This window comes from Cupressus sempervirens, chromosome 1, assembly GCF_028749045.1.
Source record: "Cupressus sempervirens isolate cs-2001-9-10 chromosome 1, ASM2874904v1, whole genome shotgun sequence".
NCBI classification, from domain to species: Eukaryota; Viridiplantae; Streptophyta; class Pinopsida; order Cupressales; family Cupressaceae; genus Cupressus; species Cupressus sempervirens.
The window spans coordinates 84,643,456-84,657,620 of NC_143118.1; positions in this window are offsets into that span (position 1 = coordinate 84,643,456).

Consider the following 14,165-nt stretch of genomic DNA (forward strand, 5'->3'; position numbering starts at 1 on the left):
AGGCTTTAAGGAGGTCACTATGTCATGATCAAGAAATGAAGGAATTCCACTAGTAGCAACATAGCGCCTTGATGAAAAAAGGGAATTCAACAACAACTCCAAAAGGTGGGTCCCATGTATTGCCTTCATCAACAACAAGTCATGTAATCATTTTGACATGTTTGCATCATTTGAGCATGTATGTGTTTTATGTGTTAGAGTTTGTAAGAAATACAAGAGGTCACTATGTCATGATTAGAAAATCCTTGTTTTCTATGGGTAGTGACATAGCGCCTTACTAAAAAAGATGAAACATGAAAAGGCTCTATTTTATCGTGGCACAAGAAATGATTAAAATATTATATGACTGGCCAGTATGTCAAAATATTTCCAAGTCACACATGACGTGGAACCACACTCAAACAAAAGGGCAGATGAAGAATCTTGATCATTGGATTTAAGTTAAGTCAATGATCATCACCAAGTCGCTATCAAGAGTTGCATACTGATTATTTAATGCAACATGGTGACTAAGGAAAAGAACACACGGACCCACCATAGTTAAAGTAAAATAAATGCAAATTCCTCACCGTCAGATTAGATTCACATCAATGGTGGGTGCTTTGCCACTATGAGGAGTTGCTCATTCTTTAAGGATAGTGATATAGAGACCAAAGGAAGAAAATGAGGGACCCACCACAACCATATTAAAATAATGATCAAATGTACATCGTTAGATTGAAATGGAATCAATGACTGTCGCTATGTCACATAGACAAAATGCTCACTTTTTATGTATGATGATGTAGCAACATGGTGATATGTGTCCTCAAGTGCTAGTGGGTCCAGTCTAAGCCAACAATAGTAAAAGAAAAGCTTATGTGGAGAAAGCTTACTAGATTGACTTCTAGCTTGGTAAGTGGGAAATGAGTCATCCTACTTTTATTCTTGGATCGTTGGATTTTTGGAGATCGATGATGTAGTTTTAAAATTTGAATGTGGTGCCACCCTGTTTTCCTTACAACTTATTTATGAAGAATGAAGGCTCCTCGTACAAACCAGTATATTGCAGAAAATCTTGCTATCTTTTCATACACAAAAAAATCTCTAGGCTTCCAAAATAATTCAAAGCTATCAAAAACTTGTGCTTGGGGTGATTACGACATGAAAGGATTTCTACTTTTTCACAGAAGTATTGCAAAATTGTAGAGAAGAGTAGCAAAGAATCAAGTAAGTCCCTGTTCTCACTATAAATATCTAAGTACTCTAGTTTTCTACAAATCATATTCACCATGCCTTCGATGAAGGTTTTCTTTGGTGAAGAAGATTACTTGGCCAGAAATATTCATGATGATCTCCTCAAGTTGTTGCATGTGTCAACGAATGAGACTGTTGAAGCAAAGAAATTAACTTCTCTAAACCCTAGGCTTAAAATCGCTGCTGGATTGTATGATAAGGGAAATTGGGTTAGGGATGCTAGAACTACTCAAATAGGACTTGCCCTTTTAAAAAAATGGTTCTTTGAAAGGAAATTATTTGATCCTCATGCAACATCTAGAACTTTGACTTGGGAAAGCTAGTGGTCCCTAGTGTCTTCATGGATGCAGATTTATTAATGACTATTGCCAAAAGATACGACCCAACAATCCGGGTAGTAAGAAGAATAGATGGTCAATGCCTAATCACAATAAGCCCTAAGAAAATTAGGGAAGTATTTGGCCTGGTGCCACTATCAAATTATCATACACCCATGGACCTATAAGGTCTAGAAAAAGAATATTTGTCTAAAAAGGATAAGATCAGGCAGGGTGCACTAAGTGCACATATAGGCCCAATTGGAAACTTGCTAGTGATTATAGTCTCCTCTAGGGAGCCTTTCAAGAAGGAATATTTCACTTCCCAGGCTGTGGAAATATACATGACTCTATGTAGGGTTTTTGGGGAAGATGAACATAATTTTATGCCTATAATTTTCATGTATATCATAGCTTAGATTTCTTCTTTTGGTGTTGATATTATTTTTGATTTTGTCTCCTACTTAGTAGAAGAAATCCACATAGGCCTGGTTGGAATTGCTAAAGGCAAGATTGAAAAAACTTTTGGTCATTATTCTCTGCTAATGCACATGTTCTTGTTCAAAGGAGCAATATATTTTGGTAAAGAAATGCATTTGAATATAGAGAATGAGGGAGAGCCTCTGCCAGTTCAGTTGTGGAGTGCAGATATGACTTGGGATGTAGAAAATCCTAGTTTTTTAAGGTTTGATAGGTATTTTGCCTCAAAGTTGAGGTGCCTTTTATAGTGACAATCCCAAAGTTCCTAAGGCAATGGTAAATTTTATTAGACCCATGGATAACCCATCTAGTTTGAAAGTATCTCATAACTGGGGAGAAATTATACCATACCTTGTTTCTATTTTTATTAGAGTTTATGGTTTTCAAGGGACTCCTCATGTTTTTCCTTACCAAGCGCCACTAAAGATAGGAATAACTAAGGTATTATGGAAGCTGGGAGGATTGGAGGAAAAATATTTGGTGAAAAGAGGAAGAGGTTCAATTTTCCCAACTTGTACTGCAGCCCACCATTTTGTTATTACAAAGGGAGGCTGGTTGTTTTTATACAAAATTTTAGATCAATATAAGATGGTAGTGTCTCATCCCCATTTTTGGGACACTGAGGGATTCTATGAATTGGCTTTTAGACACAAAGCTAAGCTTGGTAAAATAAAACATGAGTCTTATTACCCTAAAGACATAATAAGGATAAAATCTAAATGTGGTGCCACCCTGTTTTCCTTACAACTTATTTATGAAGAATGAAGGCTCCTTGTACAAACTAGTAACATGATATATTGTAAAAAATCTTGCTATCTTTTCATATGCAAAAAAATCTCAGGGCTTCCAAAAGAATTCAAAGCTATCAAAAACTTGTGCTTGGGGTGATTAGGACATGAAAGGATTTCTACTTGTTCATAGAAGTATTGTAGGATTGTAGAGAAGAGTAGTAGAGAATCAAGTAAGTCCCTGTTCTCACTATAAATATCTAAGTACTCTCATTTTTTGCTAATTGTATTCACCATGCCTTCAAAGAAGGTTTTCTTTGGTGAATAAGATTACTTGGCTAGAAATATTCATGATGATCTCCTCGAGTTGTTACCTACATCAACAAATGAGACTATTGAAGTAAAGAAATTAACTTCTCTAAACCCTAGGCTTAAAATCACTAATGGATTGTATGATAAGGGAAACTGGGTTAGGGGTGCTAGAACTACTCAAATAGGACTTGACCTTTTTTAAAAATGGTTCTTAAAAGGAAATTATTTTCTCCTTAAGCCAACATCTAAAACTTTGACTTGGGAAAGCTAGTGGTCCCTAGTGTCTTCATGGATGCCGATTTATTAATGACTATTGCCAAAAGCTATGACCCAAAAATTAAGGTAGTACGAAGAATAGATGGTCAATGCCTGATCACAATAAGCCTTGAGAAAATTAGGGAAGTATTTGGCCTGGTGCCACTATCAAATTATCATACACCCATTGACCTATAAGGTCTAGAAAAAGAATATTTGTCTAAAAAGGATGAGATCAAGCAGGGTGCATTGAGGGCACATATAGGAACAATTGGAAACTTTCCAATGATTACAACCTCCTCTAGGGAGCCTTTCAAGAAGGAATATTTCATTTCCCAGGCTATGGAAATATACATGACTCTATGTAGGGTTTTTGGGGAAGATGAACATAATTTTATGCCTATAAGTTTCATGTATATCATAGCTCAGATTTCTTCTTTTAGTATTGATATTATTTTTGATTTCACCTCCTACTTAGCAGAAGAAATCCACATAGGCCTAGTTGGAATTGCTAAAGGAAAGATTGAAATTTTTTTTGGTCATTATTCTCTACTGATGCACATGTTCTTGTTCAAAGGAGCAACATATTTTGGTAAAGAAATGCATTTGACTATAGAGAATGAGGGAGAGGCTCTGCCAATTTGGTTGTGGAGTGCAAATATGACTTGGGATGTAGAAAATGTTAGTTTTGTCAGGTTTGATAGGTATTTTTCCTCAAAGTTGAGGTGCCTTTTATTAAGTGACAATCCCAAAGTTCCTAAGGCACTGGTAAATTTTATTAGACCCATGGATAACCCATTTGGTTTGAAAGTATCTCATAACTGGGGAGACATTATACCATACCCTGTTTCTATTATTATTAGAGCTTATGATTTTCAAGGGACTTGTCATGTTTTTCCTTACCAAGTGCCATTGAAGATAGGAATAGCTGAGGTATTATGGTAGCTAGGAGGATTGGAGGAAAAATATTTGGTGAAAAGAGGAAGAGGTTCAATTTTCCCAACTTGTATTGTAGCCTGCCATTTTGTTATTACAAAGGGAGGCTGGTTGTTTTTATACAAAATTTTAGATCAATATAAGATGGTAGTGTCTCATCCCGATTTTTGTGACATTGAGGGATTCTATGACTTGGCTTTTAGACACAAAGCTAAACTTGGTAAAATAAAACATGAGTCTTATTACCCTAAAGACATAATAAGGAACGACTTCTCCTTGGAGAAGCAAGAGACCAAAAAGGAAAAGTGGAGAGTTTTTTCAAGAGTTTTGGAATTTAAACATTATTTTGATTAGGATTATCAACCTCTCGAGAATGCAAAAATAGAGGCAGATAGAATAAGAAAACTCATGAAAACTTTTCCTGAGATAATGGAAACAATGAATGAGAAGAAGTAATTCTTTATTAATGGTTATCCTGGTAAAGCCAAAGAGGCTATGAAAAAGCTAGCATTCACTCCCAATGTTGGAGCTGGGCAATTTATTGTCCAAAAAAGACCAGGCTACAATATAATCCAAAATAAGAAGACCACTATGGACAAAGACAAAAAAATAATAGGGCCCACTAGTATTGTCTTGGAAGAAATACCTGATGAGCCCTCTCCTAAGAGGCAAAGAAAATGAAAGAACAAGGTCCTCACATTGAGGAATATTCACCTACACAATCCCCTTTGCAGATTGGAGAGGAGTAGCTCACTGGAGAGCAAGTTGAACAACAGGGGTCCCAAGGAGGAGTATTCATTACACAAGTAGAGCTAGATAAAGGAAACCTTTCAGAGCCTCCAATGCCAAGTTTTGATTTGATAGTGGCAGATTATAGAGGAAGGGAATTAGACCCTATAATAGAATAGACCAGCCATGAATTTTTGTTTGATGACAATTTTTTTAAAACAAAAGCCTTCTACCAATTTGCATGGAGAGAAAATATGAGGAAAGGTGCAATAAATTGAGGACTAAGCACCCAGAAATGGAGGAGGCAACCATGCAGAATTGAGTGAAGGATGAAATAATGCAAGAATTCCAAAATATAACCCTTGAAGAGGGGAGACAATTGGTGAAAGCATCAAATATTCTACTGCTACCCAATTGAGATATAGCATATGTCCTAGTTTTTAACTCTATTTCAAATAAACTAGATTTACATGATCAACATAAGAAAGAAATAACTAGCGCCACCTTTAGTGAAGACTAGGCTACCTTAGTTATTTGGTCATTGAGGAAAGGATCCAGGGCTATCTCATCATGTAGCGAAATGAAACTAGTTTAATGGGGAGTATCATTGTAAAGAGAGTGGCAGATACTACCCATGTGGAGGTTGCACATTTAAATATCAATACATCTAACTTAGTTTTGGCCACTATAGAGAAAGAAGACAAGACAATGTTTGAATTGCAGAGTAAATATGAAAAGGTTCTAGAAGCCTACAATAAAGAAGTTCAAAAAAGGATTGAACTTGAAAATAAGATGTTGGGACAGTCTACTAGAACAAGGATCACATACCCTTGCCCACCAGTGGAGCCTTTTAAATCCACTCCTCTTATTGAAATCCCAGATACTCCACAAAGGCCACAATACTATACAACTGAGGATTTTGAAGAAGAGAAGAGCAAACTATGGCCACTGCATGTAGAGTTAAATTTTTAGTATGAAGACAAATTAAGGAAAGCTCTTATGTATCTGGTTGAAAAAATTGAATGGCCATTTTTTTATGATCAGTTAGCTAGGGTAATAAATATATGGGAAGATATAAAGGAAAATGAAGAGACTTTGAAGCCTATTGTCAATAAGTGGGATAAGAGGAGAAAAGAAATTACATTCTTATGTTACTTTGTCATAAGGTCTTCTCATGACCATATTGAAAAAAATTATGATGTTTCTCATGATTTGTCAGAGTTTGATAATAGTAGGGTAGGATTACAAAGGAAAATTGTTAGTTTTTTAATAAGTATAAAAATTGAAAATTTTTACTTATTCCCATTGGCCTTGGATAAAAAGAATAGATTGAAGAGTAAAGATGAGTGGGCCAAGGAATTAGATGACTTATTTTGTTTAAGAATGAATTAATTCATAAATGAAAAAGGACATGCATGGTGGGCAGCCACAATAGAAGAAATAGTGAAGGCCCAATTATTCTTTGATTCTTTAAAACAAGATTTTGTTAGCATTGATAAGGAGGCAGAGTATGTAATTAAAGAGAAAAATGATATCCTACAGTTTAACTAGCTAGATGACACACTTTTTAACAAGTGGATGGTAGATATTGCTTCTAATGAATAGTTGGAAGAAGCTGAAAGTGATGATGATGAGATACATGAAGATAAAGTATAGATAATCAATTCACTTCCACAGGAACATGTGAAAGAAGAGGATAGAAGCAAGTAGCCAATTTTAGTTGCAGGTTCAAAGGCTCATGATGATGACATGGAAAAGGAAGAAACATGAATAAAGGTGGTTTTATTAGTTCATGATGAAGCCAAAAAAGATCCCAGAATTGAGGCTAATTTGCAATTATCAGAACATGACACATCATTAACTAGTTTGATGGCTACATATTCTAAGGAATCAAAGTAGCATTTGGAAATATAATAGAATTTGGACCTACTAAAGGAATACTTTGATGTATAAGTTTTTTGTTACATGTAAATTTTTTTTTTTATGACAGCAGAATGTAAGTATTTTTGAGTTAGGGGATAGCTATCATTTTCTCTTAGCCTAAAGCTTGTTGCATTTTCACAGTATATAAGTGAGATTCCAGGGCTAGAGAAAGGGTTTGATCTATTGTCTTTCAAAATTATTGTTAACTCTATCAGTCCAATTTTCTTGATGAACACTTGGTGATATATTGTTCTTTGCAAAGTTATGAGAATTGTGTTGGTATGACAAAGATCTTAATGCTTAGTCTTGAGTTATTCTGAGTATTGTTCAATTGTATGCAAAATTTTCAAAAGAAATCAATGCAAAGATGAGCCATCCCTACATCTTTTCTGATTGAATCATGTCTCCATTTGTGTTATCTGGTTGTCTTGAAATTGTATGAGCAAGTCTTATTCAATTAAATGCAATTAAATCAGATTGTATGTCAAATTACTATTGCTTTTTAACTCAAAGAATTAAGTAAATTCTTTCAGTGAAATTGATCACCATGATAATAGAAAGGATATCTATAAGAATGAGTCTCAGTTAGAATTGTTGATAATATTGACTATAATGCAATTAGTAAGGTCTAGGAATTAAGTAAACCCTGGATCCCAATAGATTAGGCACTGATATGATTATTTGGTCTGTAGAAGGGAACATCATGAAGAACCATCAAGATTAAATTTGAAATCAATTTTATTTTTACTGTAAAAAATTATCAATGCTGGTTAGCACTTGTTTGCATTTGATTTTTGAGTCTTAGATAGCTACTATAGCTAGAAATATTTGTAAGCCTAAGGAGAATTGTGACCAAATCTGCTTATAAGGGATGCATATCATTTTAAAATATCAAGGAATGAATAAACTATGTATATGTTAGAGTTAGGAGATGTAATCATAATGAAACTAAAAAAATATTCTCATATAGTAGCATTCATTTGCACCATCCCTCAGGTATACCCACATTGGTTCTGTAGAGCCTAAAGAGTAGAAAACCAATCTTGGTTTTGTTGAAGTTGGATCCAAATAATATGCATACATAATTGTTAATGGGAAAAAGCTAGTCCCTAGATTTGTGAGTATTATTATCTTGGTATTGAGCTTCTGTTGTTCAGTATTTGAAAAATACCAACACCTAATATCTTTGAGAATATAAAATTTGCTTCCAAATACCTTAATTTTTTTTACATTGGATGAGTATCGATACCATAGCTCAAAAGGTGTTGAATGAGTACCTTTCTTGATTTGTACATAGTTCATGGTATAAATAGTTGTACTTATGACTTCTCTCTAGTATTTCAAAGCAACATTTTTCTCCATCATGAGTGTCCTAACACAGTCCATTAGAGATCTGTTCCTCCTTTCATCAATTCCATCTTGTGGAGTGATTCTAGATGAAGATGTCTGTCTTTTGATTCCTTTTTCATTACAAAACATCTCAAACTCATTTTGATGTAAGTTCTCCTCCTCTGTCAAATCTCAAACATTTTAGATTTTTACTTGTTTCCTTCTCAACTCTTGCTAAGTACCACTTAAACATTTGGAAAGCATCAAATTTCTATTTTAGAAACATAACTTTCATCATTCTAGAATAATCATCAACAAGAAACATAATGTACTTATATACTATGTAGCTTTGCGCTTCAAATGGCCCACACAAGTCAATATGAAAAATCTCTAGTATTCCTTTAGAGGTATGAGTTTTACTCTTAAAAATGGACTTTGTCATTTTTCATAACTGACATTGTTTGCACATTATATTATTAGGATTCTTCAACTTAGACAAACCTCTAGCTTTTCTCATGTTATTGATACTGACCAAGTTATCAAAATTAACCTGACATAACCTATTGTGCCATAGCCACACATCATCAAATTTTACAACTAGACAAGTAGCATCCTCTATATCAAGGTAGAATAGATTACTCCTAATTTGATCACCCTTTCCAATCAGTTTTCCCTCAGTATCATATATCTTAGCAATCTTTTTTTCAAACTCAACCTTACATCCTAAATTATTTAGTTGTGACACACTCAATAGATTATAGTTAAGTCCTTCAACATAGTAAGCATTGTCACACAAAATCTTTTCTGTGAGTTTGATAGGACCTTTTCCTTTTATCAAAAATGGTGCATCATTACCAAATCTTACACTAGTTCCATCATAAAAATTTGAGGTAATGAACTTAATTTTATCTCTAGTTATGTGATGTGAACACCCACTATCAGCGATCCATCTATCATTCTTGTTCACACAAGATACAAGTGCAATTTCCTCATCTTCATTAGATTCATTCTTCATTGTAGAATACACCACTTCATCATCATGTTCATTAGATTCATCTCTTGTTTCCTCTTCAAAATGTAGCAAGACATCTTTCCTTTTTCTTTGTAATCTTTGCTGTCTTCATCTCTTTAGCTTTTGTACTTATTGCCACCTCTGTAGTTCTTCTTCTTTGGACATCTAGCAATAATATGACCAACCTCATTGTAATTGAAATAAGTGATAGGTAATTTACCTTTAAACTTGCATTTACGTCTATGCAATCTTCTTTCTAGTAGTGCTTCAAGTTGATCTACATCCTCCTCATCTATATCACTATCACTAGACACATATTTTGTCTTTTTCTTCTTCTTCTTCTCATCAGGTTCCTTCAATGAAAGCTTAGCTTTGAAAGTAGATTCAATATTTTTAGGTTTGTAATTATCAAAATTAGATAGCTCAAAAGTAGTGAGCCTACCTACCAGACCTTCAAGAGTTAGATCATTTCATGGTACACATTTTAGTTCTTGTATTACATAAAATCTAATAGCATAGATGGGTAGTAGTGTTCTCAAAAATTTACTTAGTACAATATCATCATCTATTTTACCAATAGCTCCTCTTACTGCGTTAACAAAATCTTTGATCCTAGAGCAATATTGACCAATATTCTCACCTTCTTTCATTCTCATATCATAAAACTTACCTTTGAGACTTTCAACTTTGGCTCTAAGAACATTCTTGTCTCCTCCATAGATGGTGTGTAGAGCATCCCACATTTTCTTTGCACTGCCAAGACTTTTTATATCATCAAACTCAACATAACTTAGGATAGAGGAAATCTCCAACATTGTCTGGTTGTGTTCTTTCTTCTTTTTTAGATCCTCAACAATTAGGGTTCTAGTAGGATCAACATGCTCAGTACTAATGGTAGATTGTGCATGATCTCCAAGTCCTCCAAGGTGTAGCGTCATCAAACTTTTCCATGCAGGAAAGTTTTCTCTATTAATCTTGGTTACTTCTCTTTTTTACATCTTGATCTTTGTGTTTCTAGTACCTTCAAACTAGTCTTCTTAAGTAGATGGCTTTGATACCAATTTTTGGAATTCTTTAGAACAACTAAGAGGGGGGGGGGTGTGAATCAATTATCCAAGGTCCATATGTACAAATAAAACTTTTCACAACTTAGTGAACCCATAAAATATTTATTGTCATGCATGCATCCATAAGATTATGCAATCACTTAAAACTTGTAAGTTACTGTCAAATCAATTTACAGAAATGTAAACATGAATCATAATAGATTCAATAACATACTTGACACAATGATTTATGTGGAAACCCAATTTGGGAAAAAACCACCAGTAACATGCTACTCTTTCTCACTCTTTTGAACCGATACCTTGTGAAATGCCAACCCTATTAAAGGTTACAATGCACACCGCTAAGTGTGACTCAGTTAAAACATTTCAATCACCCTATTAGGAGTGATCCTTGTTAGAGGATTTTAGATAATTCACTTGGAATTTCACCTAGTTAAAAGATTTACAAATAACTATCACGTCAACCTTAATCCAAAGGATTTATGCTGGACTAATACAATTATTAGAGAGTAATAATAAGGCTTGATCCAATAACAACTTAAAACTCCATTTGTAGATTACATATCTTTGTTTCAATCCTCCATTTTTCTTGGATTTCACACACTTCAACTTTGATAGCTTGTTCACCCTTCAAGCATCCATATCCTTAAGCCTTCTTGCTCATCATGCCAATGTAGACTCTTCACTTAGGTCATTGAATGAAGTAATACCCTAGACTCCTTGTCTTCCTTAGGTTCTCACACAGGACAACCCTTGCTTCTAACCAACCATCCCTATAAATAGAGATTTAAGATATTTTACCATTCATTCTCCATTGTCCAATTTAGGATTAGGATAAATTAGGTAGGATTCAATGAATCTACCCCTTATTTCATTTCATCCATTTTCTAGAAACTTCTCCTTTAATCCTCTTTAAATTTTCCCAAAAATGATTTACCATGAATTTTGTACCACCAGCTCATCAATCTTATCTTCCACCCAGTTCACACAATCTAAGAAAAAATTTGTCAGCTCAGATCCATCAAATTCACAATATTTCAAATAATGCTGACAATTGGCATTAACTTACTTTTGATGCTCGACACATATTGTGTTACTCGTCATCCTCTATAAAATCACTCAACACAAACTAAAGTTTACTAGTGCTTGACATCAACTAAACTTTACTCAACATCAACTGTTTTACTCAACATACACTCAAATAGACTTTAACTCAGCTCCAACTAATTTTCTACTTGGCTTGCACTAACTTTTCTCTGCACCTACTGTACGTTCGGTCAAGCTTGGTAGACAAACTTTGTTTAACTTGTTCTTCTAAAATTGCTTAGTGTAACCAACCTTTGCAACCTTAAGTAGATTATTAATGCACTATGATATCACAGTCTTTTCTAATTCTTGTACTCCTTTTCATATCATAACTCAACCTTTCCTCAGGTTCTATTGTTACATCATTTGATCAAATCCTCTTCATCAATCAAATAAGTGATAGTACTTAAATCATATAAGTAGTTATCTTACCAACAAATAGAAGGTTTGAGATTAATGACAAAACAATGATTGAAAAACATTTATCATACTTGTATCAATCTATTTTCAACATTTTGTAGTAAATGATTCACTCGTCCCCTCTTAGTTACTCCTCTTATATTTCCAACAATACTATCATTTTTTTGTACTATAATGATGTAATCATGAAAAATTATTTTTGCCACTAATGTCAAAGGGGGATATTGTTGATCTCACTAAGTTTTGTTGTCTATACATGTCAAACACTTAGTCATATACAAGGAAGAGTTAGTTAGTCATCAATGCGATCGAGTCGCTCTATACAAGATGAGTCATGTATTTGTAAAAACTTGCAAATAATCATGTATATGTCAAGCTCTATAGGAGACGAGAAAGCTTTTCCATTTTGTTCAGGAGTTCCTGGTGTTGAGACCTATCTTTTAATACCTTTTTCAATGCAGGAGTTGTTGAATTCATGTGAGATGAATTCACCACCTCTATCTGACCTTAAGCATTTTAGTCTTTTTCCAGTTTCTTTTTCTACTCTTGCTAAATACCATTTGAATTTCTCAAATGCTTTTTATTTATTCCTTAGATACATGACAGTCATCATTCTTGAGTAGTCATCAACAAAAAGAATGAAAAACTTTTCTCTAGTATAGCTTTCTATTCCAATGGGTCCACATAAATCAGTATGCACAATTTTGAATATATCTTCAGACTGATAGTTCTTACTTTTAAAACTAGTCTTTCCCATTTTACCAATCTGACAATTCTTGCATAGCCCAACCTCGGGTTTCTTAATGTTAGGAATGCCTCTCACTTTCTTGAATTTGCTTATTTTTACCAGATTATCAAAATTGACATGGCACAATCTTGTATTCCATTACCAACTTTCTTCATTTTGAGCAATAAAACATGAGCATTCACCAAGTTCTAGATAAAACAAGTTACCTTTAGTTTGGGTGCCATATCCTATCAGCTTTCCTTGCTCATTCAATAGTCTTGCCTTTCCATGCATAAATTCCACCTTGAATCTAGTATTGAGTAACTGTGCCACACTTAGCAAATTATGTTTAAGACCTTCAACCCAATAAGCATTATTACATACAAGTTCTTTGGTTAGACAGATTCTTCCTCTTCTTTTTATGAAACAAGGTTCATTATTACCAAACCTTACACTACCACCATCATAGTCTTCAAACTGATCAAATTTAGTTTTATCACCAGTCATATGATGTGAGCAACCACTATCTATAATCCATGTATCATTCTTACTTATATGAGAAACAAGTGCCATTTTATCTTCCTCATCACTATCAGAATCATCTTTAATAGCAATATAAACAATTTCATCCTCACTATTATCAGAATCTTTAGAATTTTCAGCCATGAAGCATGATTTCTTACCTCTGTTCTTGGATGATTTGAAGTCTTTCTTGCCATTCCATTTCTTTTCATCATGGTTTTTCTTGTTTGGACACCTTGCTGCAATATGACCAATTTCTTCACAAGAAAAAAAGATTAAAGGAACTTTACCTTTGTATTTTCCTCTGCCTCTAGAATATTTCTTTGCTAGCAGAGCTTCAATCACTTCGAGGTCACTGTCTGAACTTTGGCTTGATTCATTTTCACTTTCTGACTAAGATTCCTTCTCCTTTTTGTTTTTCCCCTTGAGTGAGAGCTTGGCTTGAAATGCTGATTCAGTGTTCTTGGAGGCTGGAACATAGTTGTCAAAGTTATCTAGTTCAAATGCAGTTAGTCTTCCGACTATGTCCTCAAGATTTATCTGATGATTTGCTTCACACCTTCTTTCCTGAATTGCAGAAACTCTGATTGCATACACGGGAAGCAAGGTTCCAAGAACTTTGCTTATAATTGTTTCTCCTTTGATATCACCTCCAGCTGCTCTGATTGCACTCACACAAGCTTTAACTCTTTCAACATACTTTGCAATGTTTTCATCCTCTCTCATCCTCATTTGATCAAATTGTCCTCTTAGACTTTCTGCTTTTTCTCTTCTGACATTATCATCTCCTCCATAGATCTCTTTTAACTTGTTCCACATCTCAAAGGCAGTTTCACAGTCCTTAATGTCATCAAATTCTTCATAACTGAGAGCGGATGCTATGTCTATCATCATATTGTTGTGAGTCTTCTTTTCAGCAATGTCATTGATAGACAATGTGCCAGGAGGTTCTTCATATTTTTCTTCAAGGTATTTTAGTCCAGTATCACCAACAGTAGCCAGATGAAGTCTCATCAATCCTTGCCATGTGGAGAAGTTATCTCTGTTGAGTTTTGGAATTTCTCTTTTGTAAGACATCTTGATCTT